Here is a 15,250-nt window from a genome sequence, read left to right on the forward strand (position 1 = left end):
GGGAGCTTCCAGCAGCTTCTCACAGGATCCACCCCTGCGGCTTCTACTCCACAGCAAAAATCCCACCACACCGACTGAAAACAGTAGTTATAGAGTGCCTCACCTTAGTGCACATATGGGTAGATGAACAGATCAACAGAACAGTCACATGCACATGTGTGTTTTTTTTTTAATTTAGTAAATGAGAAGCCCTAGTAAAGAGCTAGAGGGAAATTTATATCTTCAGAACAAATGGAGCGGACAAATATTAGTCATTGAATGTCTGAAGAAGAGCCTTTAAATATGGGGCTTATTTATTCCAATTTTATTAATAAGTCATTATTAATATCTACCTTAATACTAAGATCCACAGAAACATAACAGTATTGAAATTAATGTTATTAAATATACATTTCTAATAAACTTTTTTACTCTGTAAAGTAAATTTTGATTCATAGGCTTCCCTCCCTCCCCATCTGACTATTCTCAGGCTCCTGCTACCTTTCCCTGTTCTCCCTGCAACAGAAACCATGCCTCAATTTGTCCTGGATGGGACTAGCAATAGCTTATGTTTTTAAAAAACAAAAGTTTTTTGTTTTTTACATGTGAACTCAGAGAGAGACAGACAGCATAGGTATCCCTTGGACCCATCTTGTTTTAAGTCTCCAAAAGTTTTGTTATATGCAGATTCCTAATTAAGGTGTTTGAAAATTCATGAGTCACTCCTGCTGCTGCAAACTATAGCATTATTAACTAGTTTGAAGTTTTCAGTCATTTCACCTCTGAAGAAAGGCAAAGTAAAAATCCATTTGTGTTCCCAGCATAGAGAAAGGTTGCTTCAGATGTGTGCTGTCAAAGTTACAGGTGTGGTTGACAGATATTTGACCACAGTGAACACAAAAACTCTGAGTGAAGAAAGAATAAAAAAAAATAAACCAACAACCAAACCCAAATATTTCAGTATTTATTTCTGTATCTGTATCATTTTTATTTCATGGATTTAACTGTTCTCAGTAAATGAAGTGTAAAAATTAAAAAAGAATAATGGTCAGAGAACTGAGCTCCAGGGCAGCCTGAAGCAGCTGCATGTTTTATTATAACAAAGCTTTCTCTGCATGGCTTTACTAGCACAGGTGGTACTGTACATTATTCTTCCTAGAAAAGAGTAATTATATTGCATTATACCCATCATTCAGAGTTACAGCATTCCTCTTTTCAAAGGAGGCAGCTGAGATGAGGTTACTAACCTGAACTGAGAAGCTGTATGCTGTTACCTGGAAGATTATTAACAGTAATTTGATGCAACATGCAACATTTGCAAAAATGAGAACAATAGAATCAGTGAGGCAAACAAATGAGGCATATGCTGTTATTTATCACCCACGAAGTGTACCAGGGAAAAGGTGCTGATCATCTGACAGAGAATTTGCTGAATATATATATTATGAATCTAAGGCTAGGATATTTATATATGATGATCACTTGTGGCTAGCTTACACAATCATTTTAAGAAATTAATTTTTTAATTATAATTATTTCTTATTGCTTGCATTTCTCACCAGCCTATACGTTCTATTTGCAAAGTAAGGAAATTTTACTTGTAGAAAATAAAGTTGTACTTGAGTACAATTCAAGAGTTCAAAAGTTTATTTTATCTCAAGAGAAATGCATTAAGCTTTTCTCATAATTACAAAGAAATAGGACACTAATTAGAAAGAAATTAACAAAAAATATAGATTAAATGTATGCAATAATTTCTTGTTTGAATTTTTAATTCTGACCCTTGAAACAAGCAGCAGCTAAAGAAATCTTACAGGTTTTTTGTTGTTTTTTTTTTTTAATGTTTTTTGTTATTCACAGCAGAATTGCAAATTTAATTATAAAAATATTTCAATGTTTGCCAAACCTGATGTTTGAATTTGCCGTAACTGTTCTACTTGTACAGACAGGAGATACATTTTTTTTTCTTTTTTTCTATGTCTTTCTATGATTTAGTTTTCTCTGCAAAAATATTTAAAGCTTTTTTCTTACTTTTAGTACTGAATAAATACAAACACATTTGAATGAATAAGAAAACTTCAAATATACCTTGAAATTCTTCATTAACATAGTCAACATCTTCCTTCGTCTTAATGATTTTACATAACGTTCTATCAGAAATGTATTTATATTGCTTGCAAATACATTACTCCTAGTGATATACATTTTTTTTGGTCAGATTTATAACTTTGAAGTTGGAAACACTAGCAAATGAAAATCCTCAAATTTCAAGCATGATTTGTTCCAACAGGTTCTTATAGAGTTCACAAATTTAGTCAGAAGAAAGTTTTGCTTTAAGTTTATAAGAGGTATAATTATATTGTTTATATTTTTTCACATAGACAAAAATTATTTGTAAAGCTTGTAACCCTCTTTCTCTGCAAATATTGCTGTAATACCCTTTTCCCTTTGTCTCAGCAGCCTGTGTTCCAAGGGTCCACAGTATGATATTGCCTTTGATTTCTGAGAAAATCAATGTGAGAAAGAGTTGTGAGAAACAGGGGAGAAGGATTAAGCTAAAAGTATAACTAGAGGTTGCTCTATTGAGACAAGATCATTAGTAGTTCAAGCATTCAAGGAAAAAAGCACCAGAATGAAAAAATATAAAACTAACCAGTGAAAATGGAAAGCTTTGTATAGGAGCTATGCACCTCGGAGGCATCAGTGTGACCATTTCTAAGGGACTGAATGGGGAAACCGTTGTAACTCCCCAATCTGACCAATTTAGCACTCCAACAGAATTGGTCTGCAGGGAGCTGCACTTAGCCACCTTTGCAAATCCCTTAGAATTTCCAAAGTGATTGCTGGAGAAGAAGAAGAGGGTGATAAGCACCTGAATATGGCTTAATTCCTGCATATCATGCATGAGGATGAAAATGGTTGAGGAGCTGAAGGGACTGAAGTCCATTCTAGCTGCCCAATCGTGATGACTCAGACACACTCACTCGTTATGAAACAAAGGCCTATAAAATGAGGGGCTGCATTGGTGGGCTTCAGGAATCTCCTCAGCATCAACCCTTCCCCATTGGCTGGCTCAACTGTTGGATCCAGGATTGGTGATTTTTTTTCCTCTCTCTATTTTCTTGCCTTCCTCCCCACTTTTTTTATTTTATTTTGTTTCCCCATCGTATATACATGTGAGTAATTTGTTTTCCCTGAGAATTGATCAAAATTACCTTTAACTGTTAGAGAAATAAAATTTAAAATTGCTATTTTTTTTGTAGTTAAATAGACCTTGTGTGCAGTTCTCACCTTATTCTGATCAAGGGTTATTTGGGCGGTCTGAGGAAGCTGTTTTTTGGCTACCCGCAAAGGGAAACTGTTCCCTCAAAAGGAAACCAAGGCTGGGAGGAGGACTGGATCCAGCTACACTTAGGCTCCTCTCTGAGAAGGGTATGAGAAAGCAAGGGGGTCCAGTCCAAATCTCATTTAGCTGTCGTCTAGTTCGGGGCATGGTATGTGACACCAGTGATGACAGAACTGGTGAGATCTGAAACTCGGCAGCACTGAGGACCTGTTCAAGGATTGACAGAGACCTTCCCTGCACCTCCTGACTGGTGCCTGTGTGGCTAACAGAGACTCTTCAGGTCTCTTAGTAGTACTGGTGAGCACAATACTTCTTAGACTAATAGACTGTTAAATCTTAGCTGTTGTGTGTACTGAATTAATAAATAATTGCTTTTCAGGTTGTGTATATATCATTGTCAGAGTCTCTCTGCACTATGCAAAAGAGGCCTTACAAACTGATCCTAAAGAGGAGAGGTAGCAGAATTCAGTGGGAAACAATCCCACAATGTATCTTCGTCTGCAAGCATGGGATAAGGAAATCAGAAAATTAAAATAAGGTTATATATATGCAGTAGCTAAAGTATCAGATATTTGACTTCTTGTGGCAGAAGTTTCTCCTCTCTAATACCTGTTTTCTATATGTAGATTTAAGTTTTTGGTTTTTACTTACTTTTTCAGAGGAAAACCAAAAGTTGGACACCTAAGAAAGGTTAATATGATCTACCTTTCCACGGAAAGTGTAAGCATAGTAAGCAAAGAACATAGTAAGCAAAGTAGGCAAAGAACAATTTAAAATGCTTAAGTGTTTTCTCCACATCTGTGACATTCCCTGGGGTTTCTAAAAGCTATTGGTTTAGCAAAAATGATGGCAGCTAAAAGCTACATAGGTTTCTTTAGTTTTTGTTTGTTTGGGGTTTTTTGTTTTTGTTTTGTTTCATTTTGGGTTTTTTTTTTATGAAATCCCCCACCTTGAATATTAGTTGTAATAGGTTTCCTTCACAGTCCTTGTGAAATTCTGATAGAATTCATATTCTTTCAGACAAACCAGGAGCAAGGTTTTGCCACAAATGTACAACAGAAATGTAGAGAGCCCTCTTGAGCCAAAGCAGGACTATGCTTATGCGTGTAGAAAACATTTGATCAAATAACCCTGAGACTTGCATGGCATGGACGAAAACCAGTATGTAGTGATGCAGTGAAGGCAAACAAATGCCCAAAATGTCACCAAAAATGTAGAAATAAAAAGTGATTGATTAGGTTTCACACATCTCTAATAAATCAAGGTGTGTTGGTAATGCTGTTCACTTTTGCCTTTTTGTCCTACAAAGAATGAGAAGCTCGGATTTAGTTACTCCACTTCTTACAAGTATTTACACTTCACAGGGAACTGCTGAGCACTAATATAGACTTTAAAGGTTGGAAAACTGTCCATCCAGATCTACAGATCTTGGAGATCAGAGTAACACTGTCTTCTAATCAATAAGGTAACTTCTTGTTTCTGTTGGGAGGTTAAACTCTTGACTAGATCAAGGTCAGATTCTGCTGAGTTTAAGTACTGATGACTGATATAGATGAAATACTGGCTAGCAGCAGCATGGGGATTAACTTCATGAAGGAAAAATACTGGTAATTTTCTGATAAACTGCTAATCCACTGAACAGCAACAATTTCTCTCTACTTTTTGAGTCTCTGAATTAAGTTTGAAAACAGTCTTTCAACTTTTCTCCCTTTAAATATTTTGTGGCATTTTCTCAGAAGATAACAATTCAGGATTGGGAAGAAAAAAAAACCAAACTTTGATCTCATTTCCCAATGCATGATTTTTGGTTTCCAGCCATTTTGGTAAGCTTGGCAGCACTATCAAAGCCTTTATTTTAGTTTTTAACCCAAAACAGGAGTGATAATTAAATTTGATGACTCTTACATATGGATATTACCTATCCATAATGCCCCAAAGAGGCTTTTGAATTTAATTCCCTGTGTTCACACAGAGAAAAATGCAAAGAATCTTCTCTCTGTCATTGCACTTGACAGATTTACTGTGATTTTTTGGGTTTATGTATTGTACATCTGTCCTTTGTTTCATCCCACAGGCTTCTTTAGATCAAAGAGTTTCTTCCCTGTTGGTATCCATTGCATAGAAAACAGGTGTATTTATGAGAAGCCAAAAATTAATTAGTATGTTCTTTCAAACAAAATATCCCCTTGGTTGTTAGTTCACACAATGATATGTTAAAACCATGAAAAAAGAGTGTATTTAACATTATTAAATTTATGACCTAACAATGGAAAAGAACAGATGCATATTTTTAGTTAACGGAACTATTTTTGTAAGCAGTAAGGGGTTTTGTTTGGTTAGTTTGTGGGTTTTTTTTCTTACCTAAGTCATTGGCACCTTGGTTTATAAGTAACTGACAGGCCTGAGAAGTGGATTCATGCAAGCTACGCAAAGTTCAATCATGCAGGAATATAGGCTGGGAGGAGAAAATACTATGGAAAGCCCTGAGGAAAAGGATTTGGGGATGGGGGTGCATCAGAAGCTTAACATGAGTCATCAATGTGTGCTAACAGCTTAGAAAGCCAACCAGGTCCTGGGCGGCATCAAAAGAAGCATAGAGAGCCCATTGTGGGGAGGTGATTCTCCCCCTCTACTTCACTCTTGTGAGACCCTACCTGGAGTACTGTGTCCAGTTCTGGAGTCCCCAACATAAGAAGGACATAAAGCTCCTGGAACATGTCCAGAGGAGAGACTCTAAAATGATCAGGGGGCTGGAGCACCTCCCCTGTGAAGACAGGCTGAGGAAACTGGCGTTATTCTGTATGGAGAAGAGGAAGCTTGCAAGTGGCCTCATAGCAACCTTCCAATATCTGGAGGGGGCCTACAAGAAAGCTGGGATAGGGATTTCTGCACAGGTGTGTGGTGAGAGGACAAGGGGAAATGGTTTAAAACCGGAAGAAGGGAGATTTAATTTAGATATTAGGAAGAAATTTTTTAATTTGAGGGTGGTGAGACACTGGAACAGGTTGCCCAAGGAAGCTGTGGCTTCCCCCTCCCTGGAAGTGTTCAAGGCCAGGTTGGACGGGACCTGAGCAATGTGGTCTAGTGGGATGGGTTCCTGCCCATGCTAGGGGGTTGGAACTAGATGATCTTTAAGGTCCCTTCCAACCCTAGCCATTCTATGGTTCTAGTTTAAAAACTGGATATTCATTGAATGCAGTACCTACCACCTTAGCCAGTCAAACAGTGCCACTATCTTAATTTCAGATTACTGCTGAGTTTAAAAAGAGAATCTTTCAGATTTCCAAGTAATTTTAAAATACTCTGTGTTCATTTACATCACTTCAATAGAGTGAACTAAGTAAAACAAAGAATAATGGCAGGTGACATTTTTTTGTCACAAAATCCCTGGAATAGGTAACTCTTCTAAGCCGTATTAAAAGAGACAGCAAGATGCATTGAGTAGTGTCATCTTAAGGCAAGTTCTCTTCTGATTTCACAAGTCACAGCCTGTTAGTTAGTGCATTTTAGACCTGCAGTAAGCAACTGCCAACATAGATTATTCAAGATCAAATCATGTCAAACGTATTTATTTCTCCCTAATGTAGCAGGCCTTACAGACAAAAAGAAAGTTGTACACTTGGCTTCAGTAAAGATTTTTACATTGTTTTTCATGCCACCATCACATGCAAGCTAAAGAAAATAATTTAAATGCCTGTATAATAAGATGAATTCAAGGTTAATTGGAAATATATTCAGAGAAAAATAATAATTGACTATCACAATTTAAGGATTTATCAAACAGAATTCTTTACTTCTCTGCTACATGACAGGTACTATTCAGACTTAGTCACCTTATTTTGTGAATATGGCCATCGGCTCTGTAGTTGGTATCAAGCTAGGATAAACTGCATGTACATTAGAGAAGAGTAATAGAATTCAAAAGGATTTTTAAATATTAAAGGAATGAAAAAGGGGGAGAAATTTTATATAATTCTATACATTACATGACATACAGTAAGTTTAGAACTGTATAGAGAGCAAACAACTCTCTAGCCAGAAGTTCTGCAGAGTTAGAGGTAGGAATACAGTAGATCTATTTATAATCTTGAGTAATGACTGTAATTGGATAAAATAATGACAAGATAACAAAACTCTGATATAATGTGCCTGGGGAAGTTCAGAGGTACTCCTGTGGAAGTATTTAGAAATCAACTAGTCAACATTCAACAAGAGTGAAAACAATTTACAATAAATTAGATCAAGACATTTTAAAATTTGTTGTTCAGCAATATAGAGATAAAATTAATGACAATTTTCCCAATATTTAGTTAATTCCTTATTGACCAAAAAAACCCATACCAACAAAATAAAATTTTAGGGAAATAATTTGCTATGAGGTGGCAGGGCTGAGATCTGCCTTTTTGCTTTTAAAGTTGTTTTTGTTTGGATTTGGGTTGGTTTTGGTTTCTCCTTTTGTTTTGGTTTTGCTTAGTGTTGTTTATTGTTGCTTTGTTGTTGCTGTTGCTTTTCCCCCAGTGGAAAAAGCAATCAGTTGCTTTAAAAGTAAAGAAGAAAACAAGGCTTTAGATAATTTGGCATCTGCTCATTAAAACAGTTTCACCACCAATTGGTTTAAGTCAACGTAGAGCTATAGCAAATGTTTCATTTGATGTGAATTTTTTAAATGAATGATGTAGAACTACAAAATAAATAGTGGGGTTTGTTCATGATTCTTATTATTTTTATATGTTAATTAAATGTAGGAAAATGTTTTTACTCATTAATTACTTTTTTTTTTCTTTTTAACTTTTCTCTAAGGGAAAAGATAGGGATCATCATTAACTATCACCTTCAGGCATTCTGTGATCAAATATCTTATTGTGGTGAGAAAGTTCAAATGGCAGAACAGGAACTGGATTGAATTCTACAAATGACATCTATTTGTTTCAGACCAGAGGCAGCTGCAAGGTAATCCTTAGTTAATCCAGTTACATTAGAATAGCACCTGTGAAATTTTTCAATAACATGTATGAAACAAAATACAGAAGGTTATAGAGCACAGTTTCCTATGGTTTCTGGTAGTGATAACAGAGACATGGTGGGATAGGTCACATGACTGGAATGTGGCCATGGATGGCTATGTGCTTTTTCGGAAAGATAGGGCGGGGAAGCGAGGTGGTGGAGTTGCTCTTTATGTGAGAGAGCAACTAGAATGTGTTGAGTTTTGTGCAGGGGCTGATGAGGGGCAAGTTGAAAGTTTGTGGGTAAGAATTAAGGGGCAGGCTGGTGTGGGTGATACAGTTGTGGGGGTCTACTACAGACCTCCTGATCAAGGCGAGGAGGTTGATGAGGCCTTCTACAGGCAGCTGAAAGCAGCCTCACAACTTCAGTCCCTAGTCCTCATGGGGGATTTTAACTACCCCGATATCTGCTGGTTGACTCACACAGCCAGCCTTTCACAGTCTAGGAGGTTCCTCCAGTGCATTGATGATAACTTCTTAATGCAAATGGTGGACAAACCGACTAGAAGAGGAGCGCTGTTGGATCTTGTACTAACCAATAAGGAGGGCCTTGTTGAAGCAGTGGTGGTCAATGGCAGCCTTGGCTGCAGTGATCATGAGACAGTAGAGTTCAGGATCCTGTGTGGAAGGAACAGAGTACCCAGTAGGATCAGAACCCTGGACTTCCACAGGGCAAACTTTGGCCTCCTCAATCAACTGTTAAGAGAAATCCCATGGGACAGGGCGTTAAGAGATAAAGGGGCTCAAGATAGCTGGTCAATATTCAAGGACCACTATTTGCAAGCACAGGATCAGAGCGTCCCTATGGTTAGGAAATCTAGTAAGGGAGCTAGGAGACCAGCATGGTTAAAAAAGGAACTGCTGGGAAAACTTAAGTGGAAAAGGAAAATCTACAGATCATGGAAGGGGGGGCTGGTCACTTGGGAGGAATATAGGACTGTTGTCAGAGGATGTAGGGAGGCAATTAGGAAAGCTAAGGCCTCCTTGGAACTTAACCTTGCAAGTCAGGTTAAGGATAATAGAAAGGGCTTTTTCAAATACATAGCTAGCAAAACTAACACTAGAGGCAATATTGGCCCACTAAGGAATGAGCTGGGAGCCCTGGTGACAGAGGATATAAAGAAGGCAGAGGTGCTGAATGCCTTCTTTGCCTCTGTCTTTACTCCTGCGGGGTTTCCGCATGAGCCCCAGATTCATTTAGCCCCAGAAGTAGTCGAGATAGATGAGGAGTTAGACATAGTAGATGAGGATTGGGTTAGGGATCATCTGAGTAATCTGGACATCCATAAGTCGATGGGTCCAGATGGAATGCATCCAAGGGTGCTGAGGGAGCTGGCAGAGGTCATTGCTAGGCCACTCTCCATCATCTTCAGTAAGTCATGGGTAACAGGAGAGGTGCCTGAGGACTGGAGGATAGCAAATGTCACTCCAGTCTACAAAAAGGGCAAGAAGGAGGACCCGGGTAACTATAGACCGGTCAGCCTCACCTCCATCCCTGGAAAGGTGATGGAACAACTTGTTCTTGTCACTATCTCCAGGCATATCAAGGACATGGGAGTCATCAAGAGCAGTCAGCATGGTTTTATCAAGGGTAAATCATGTTTGACTAACCTCATAGCCTTCTATGAGGAAATTACTAGGTGGATAGATGATGGAAGAGCAGTAGATGTTGTTTATCTTGATTTCAGTAAAGCATTTGACACCGTCTCTCACACCATCCTTGTAGATAAGTTGATCAATTATGGGTTTGGTGATCAGGTAGTGAGGTAGATCAGGAACTGGTTGAAAGGAAGGAATCAGAGAGTTGTAGTCAATGGGGCAGAATCTGGTTGGAGGTGTGTGACCAGTGGAGTCCCTCAGGGGTCGGTGCTGGGACCGGTGTTGTTCAATATCTTCATCAACGACTTGGATGAGGGTATAGAATGTACCCTCAGCAAGTTTGCTGATGACACTAAGCTGGGAGGAGTGGCTGACACACCAGAGGGCTGTGCTGCCATTCAGAGAGACTTGGACAGGTTGGAGAGTTGGGCAGGGAGAAACATGATGAAATTCAACAAGGGGAAGTGTAGAGTCTTGCATTTGGGGAAGAACAACAAGATGTCCCAGTATAGGTTGGGGGCTGACCTGCTGGAGAGCAGTGTAGGTGAAAGAGACCTGGGGGTCCTGGTTGACAAGAAGATGACCATGAGCCAGCAATGTGCCCTTGTGGCCAAGAAGGCCAATGGCATCCTGGGGTGCATTAGAAAGGGTGTGGTTAGTAGGTCAAGAGAGGTTCTCCTCCCCCTCTATTCTGCATTGGTGAGGCCGCACCTGGAGTATTGTGTCCAGTTCTGGGCCCCTCAGTTCAAGAAGGACAGGGAAGTGCTTGAAAGAGTCCAGCGCAGAGCTACTAAGATGATTAAGGGAGTAGAACATCTCCCTTATGAGGAAAGGCTGAGGGAGCTGGGTCTCTTTAGTTTGGAGAAAAGGAGACTGAGGGGTGACCTCATCAATGTTTTCAAATATGTAAGGGGTGAGTGTCAGGGAGATGGAGTTAGGCTCTTCTCAGTAGTGACCAGTGATAGGACAAGGGGTAATGGGTGTAAATTGGAGCATAGGAGGTTCAAGTTGAATATTCGAAAAAATTTTTTTACTGTAAGGGTGACAGAGCCCTGGAACAGGCTGCCCAGGGGGGTCGTGGAGTCTCCTTCACTGGAGACATTCAAAACCCGTCTGGACACGTTCCTATGTGATGTACTCTAGGTGGCCCTGCTCTGGCAGGGGGGGTTGGACTAGATGATCTTTCGAGGTCCCTTCCAACCCCTAGGATTCTGTGATTCTGTGATTCAAAAATTTATAACTCTGTTTGATTGTTCAGTTTTCTGTGATGGACAATTCATAGTCCATCAACTTCCCAGTTGCCATGATACGTTTTTTGCTTGTCCTTAAATTAAATTAACAGTATAGTGTGGATAACAACCCTTAAATGAATTAAAAGCTTTTTCATGTCTTCTGTTCAGCATTTTGCTTTCATCTTACAGAATTTCTATCATACTCTCCAGAAAACACATCACTGAGATTATAAATATCAATTTGTCAAATTGTTTATCCTATATGATTTTCTTCCAATCTAGTTTCTTTGAGAAGAAAAAAAATTGATTTTTTTTTTTTTTTGTAATCTCTATATACTGTCTCTAAATACTGTTTGCTAGTACCACAAAAAAAAATCCCAAACTCCCCACAGCAATTTCCTATTCCTCTTCTACTTTCCTAAAGTGGTCTAGAGCCCTAAGTTCAAAAGCTTCTATTTGAAAATATAGTATTATTACCATTTCTATAAGCATAGGCTATGGTTTTTTTTCAAGAATGACAACCCCCTTATTATTATGGTAAAACAGATTTTACCATGAAATAGTTTCCTGAGAGAGCCAGCTGACACTGGCTCACTTTCTAATCTGTAGCATAAAGATCTCATTACAATTAACTGATCTTGTGAATAAATTAAAAATTTCTGTAGTATACCCTAATTCTACCACCTATGGATTGCATCTGTTCTCAGCAATAATTTTAAAGAACCAAAGCTGATATTCAGTCTCACAAAGTCAACAATCAAATTGTTCCAGCTGCAGTATTTGACCCTGCTGTAGCTGCCATACCAGGCTGTTTTCAAGTTCAAATGAAGTTACTACTGCAAAAGCCTCTCTGCGTTAAATTACCCTTTATTCTAACAGGAGTGTGCTCAAGCCATACACAAAGATTTGTTTCATGATAATATTCATCAAGGGCAGGGTGTGGGAAAGCAGACACAAAAAGCTTGAATGTCTATCAAGCTGTTTATTCAAATTTATTTATGGAACTGGTTTCCTATATAAAATCTTAATATCTGAATTTTAACTTGACAGTTGATTACATGGGAATTGGTTCTTTTTGATCATCTGTTCTGTTCTCTTTGTGTATTTAGAGAGCTAACTTCTTGATTTGTAACTAAAAGTAGAGCTGAAGAAGGAAAAGTAGAAGGCAGATTCCTTCTTTTTCTTTCCTATGCACAACAACTATAGTGTGTAATGCTGCTCCAAATATTGCATAGTTACGGAGCTGCTACTGAAAATAACTTTTAAAGAAAAACAAGCTCACTGAGTTTGAGGGATTAATTTGGTGTGAAAATATATATTCCTGATCATTATTTCATGTACACCGAGAAGGACAGTTACGTAATGAAAGCTCTAAGTAACTGAGGATAAGAGGCTTAGATTTCCTCCTTTTACCAATCAGACTTTTTTTGTGATCTTCAGCTCCTCACAGACAAATATGTTTGAGGGCTGGGTTTGAAACCCTCCTCAGTAATTTATCTGAATTTTTATATGATTAAGTACCTTTAAGACTCTGACTGTCAGACTTTTAGTGTATATGTTTAAGCTGCAGTCAGACAGCTATCTCTAGCTGGAAAGAATATAGGCCTATGAGCTTGGAATTCATTAGCATAGGTACAACCAGTAACACAGTATCACAGCTGGGCTACCAGAAGGTATTTTCACATCATGCTGAGTGATCCTACTCATACAAGCATGCTTGGACAGAGATTTGACATTTCGATAAAACAGTATGTAGAAATACTCTAAATGTTTTTCCCCATGGGTAAAATGCTACTAGATATTTCACACCACACACAATAGCATATTAAGTGCAGATAAAAATTAGGTAAGTTCTAGTTCTGAGGTTTTGTGGAGTTTAAGGAGGCCTGTGTCCTTTTACTGGCAATGACAAGATGTAAACTTCCAGAGATACACAGCTGCACCACAGTGTAATGTAACAAGCACTTGACCTCACCATACTGAATCTAGACCATGGCTCTCTAAAAGGCACAGTTTAACTCAAAAATTGATACCATAGGTATGGACATCATCCTAAAAAAATATATAGCCCATACTGCCATGCTCAAAACTATCAGAAATCTGAATTATCTTCTGTAATCTGTGGCAGAATTATATTGAAATCAGTGGCATCTCGGCCACAAGACACCCCACTCAGTGTAAAATACTTCTTTGGTATTGAGCATCCATTGCACTACTGATGTGCTCCATATCTTGAAAGTACTATTATAGCCTGAGTATCAGAATGCATGGATTTTCCCAGCTGTCCCTATATCTGCCATACTTTTTAGAAAAATGCTGTTATATAATTTTTTTCGTTCTACGTATGCTTTTACTTCTGTCTCTACTGTGCATATTTCAAATGTTCATAAATAATTAATTTGGATGTTCAAATTAATATCTTGATTTTTAATGTAATTTCATTACATACCATTGCCTTCTGTGGCTTTCTACACACATGTGGTCTTAAGTAAACCCCTCCAAAACATTTTTTCTAATTGTTTTTAATACCGAACGCAACATGCCATAACCCCCTTCATAGAACCATAGAATCATAGAATTGACTGGGTTGGAATGGACCTCAGAGATCATCAAGTCCAACCCTTGATGCACTACCATTGCAGTTACTAGACTATGGCACTGAGTGCCACATCCAGTCTCTTTTTAAATATCTCCGGGGATGGAGAATCCACTACTTCCTGGGGCAGCCCATTCCAATGCCTGATCACCCTCTCGGTAAAGAAATTCTTTCTAATGTCCAACCTAAACCTCCGCCGGCACAACTTAAGACCGTGTCCTCTTGTCTTGCTGAGAGTTGCCTGGGAAAAGAGACCAACCCCCACCCGGCTCCAACCTCCTTTCAGATAGTCGTAGAGAGTGATGAGGTCTCCTCAGAGCCTCCTCTTTTCCAGGCTGAACAGCCTCAGCTCCCTCAGCCTCTCTTCATAGGATATGTGCTTAAGTCCCTTCACCAGCTTAGTTGCCCTCCTTTGGACCTGTTCTAGGACCTCGGTATCCTTCCTAAACTGAGGAGCCCAGAACTGGACACAGTTTCATTTAAACAGAAACAGCAAAAATAAGTCTATACCCCATTAGCTGATTTTCAGTGGCATAAATTACACCTCAAATCAATTTTACTTACAATTTGTTACTTTACAGATAGAATTAGAGATGCTCACTCATTTTGTGTCATAATATTCATTTTTATTTCACCTATAATGAGAAAATGCATTTTTTGAATGAAGTAAATTAAAAAGATGGCAAGCACCTCTTTTTAATACAGTTTTTTATCTTTAGAGTCTTTGCATGAACTTTGGTAGCCAAAATAATTTGCCTTTTTTCTATTAATTATCTTCTGTGATTTTGTGAATGAATTGAGAGAGGTCAGTGAATGTGCAACAAAGCTGACATTTTTTTTAACTTAGAAAAAATGTTATAAAAAAATCACCAAACTCAGTTCCTAACAGAGATACCTATTGCAATTGGCTTTAATTTTTAGGAAAAAATAACAATTCAGAAGACAGCAAGACATCATGAATTATCTAATTTTTTTTTTCTCTGTAGGAAAAACATTGTGTGCCTGCAGCCAACAACTGAAGTATTCACTTGCTGATATGCTGGCATTTTCCTGAAAGGCATTTTATTATTTTTCATGGGATGCCATAAGAAGAGTATTATGTTTTACATGTATGCCTGTATTATTTTTCACTTTATGAACCTGAGTTATATTACAGAAATTGTAGTACTGAAGTATATGCTTCATTTAGTATTAATTCTTCCTAGAGTACTGAGCAGCTGGAGCAGCTGCAACAGAAAATATTGGAAGGTGCGTATCTCCTTGCTTATTAGTGTTTTAAAATTCCTTTTTAAACTAGTGCTTAATAATTACAGCCTAAGGTTGAGATACACACATATATATGCACACATATATGTATTCACACATATATAACTTCTAAACATTGAATTCCAACATGTCCCTAAATTTAAAAAGTATCTTTTTTTATCTTGGTGTGAAATTCAGCTGCATGCCTAAGTAGTGACTTTGTATTTCAGAGCCAGAAGTGATTATACTC

This window comes from Calypte anna, chromosome 1 (genome assembly GCF_003957555.1).
Source record: "Calypte anna isolate BGI_N300 chromosome 1, bCalAnn1_v1.p, whole genome shotgun sequence".
NCBI lineage: Eukaryota > Metazoa > Chordata > Aves > Apodiformes > Trochilidae > Calypte > Calypte anna.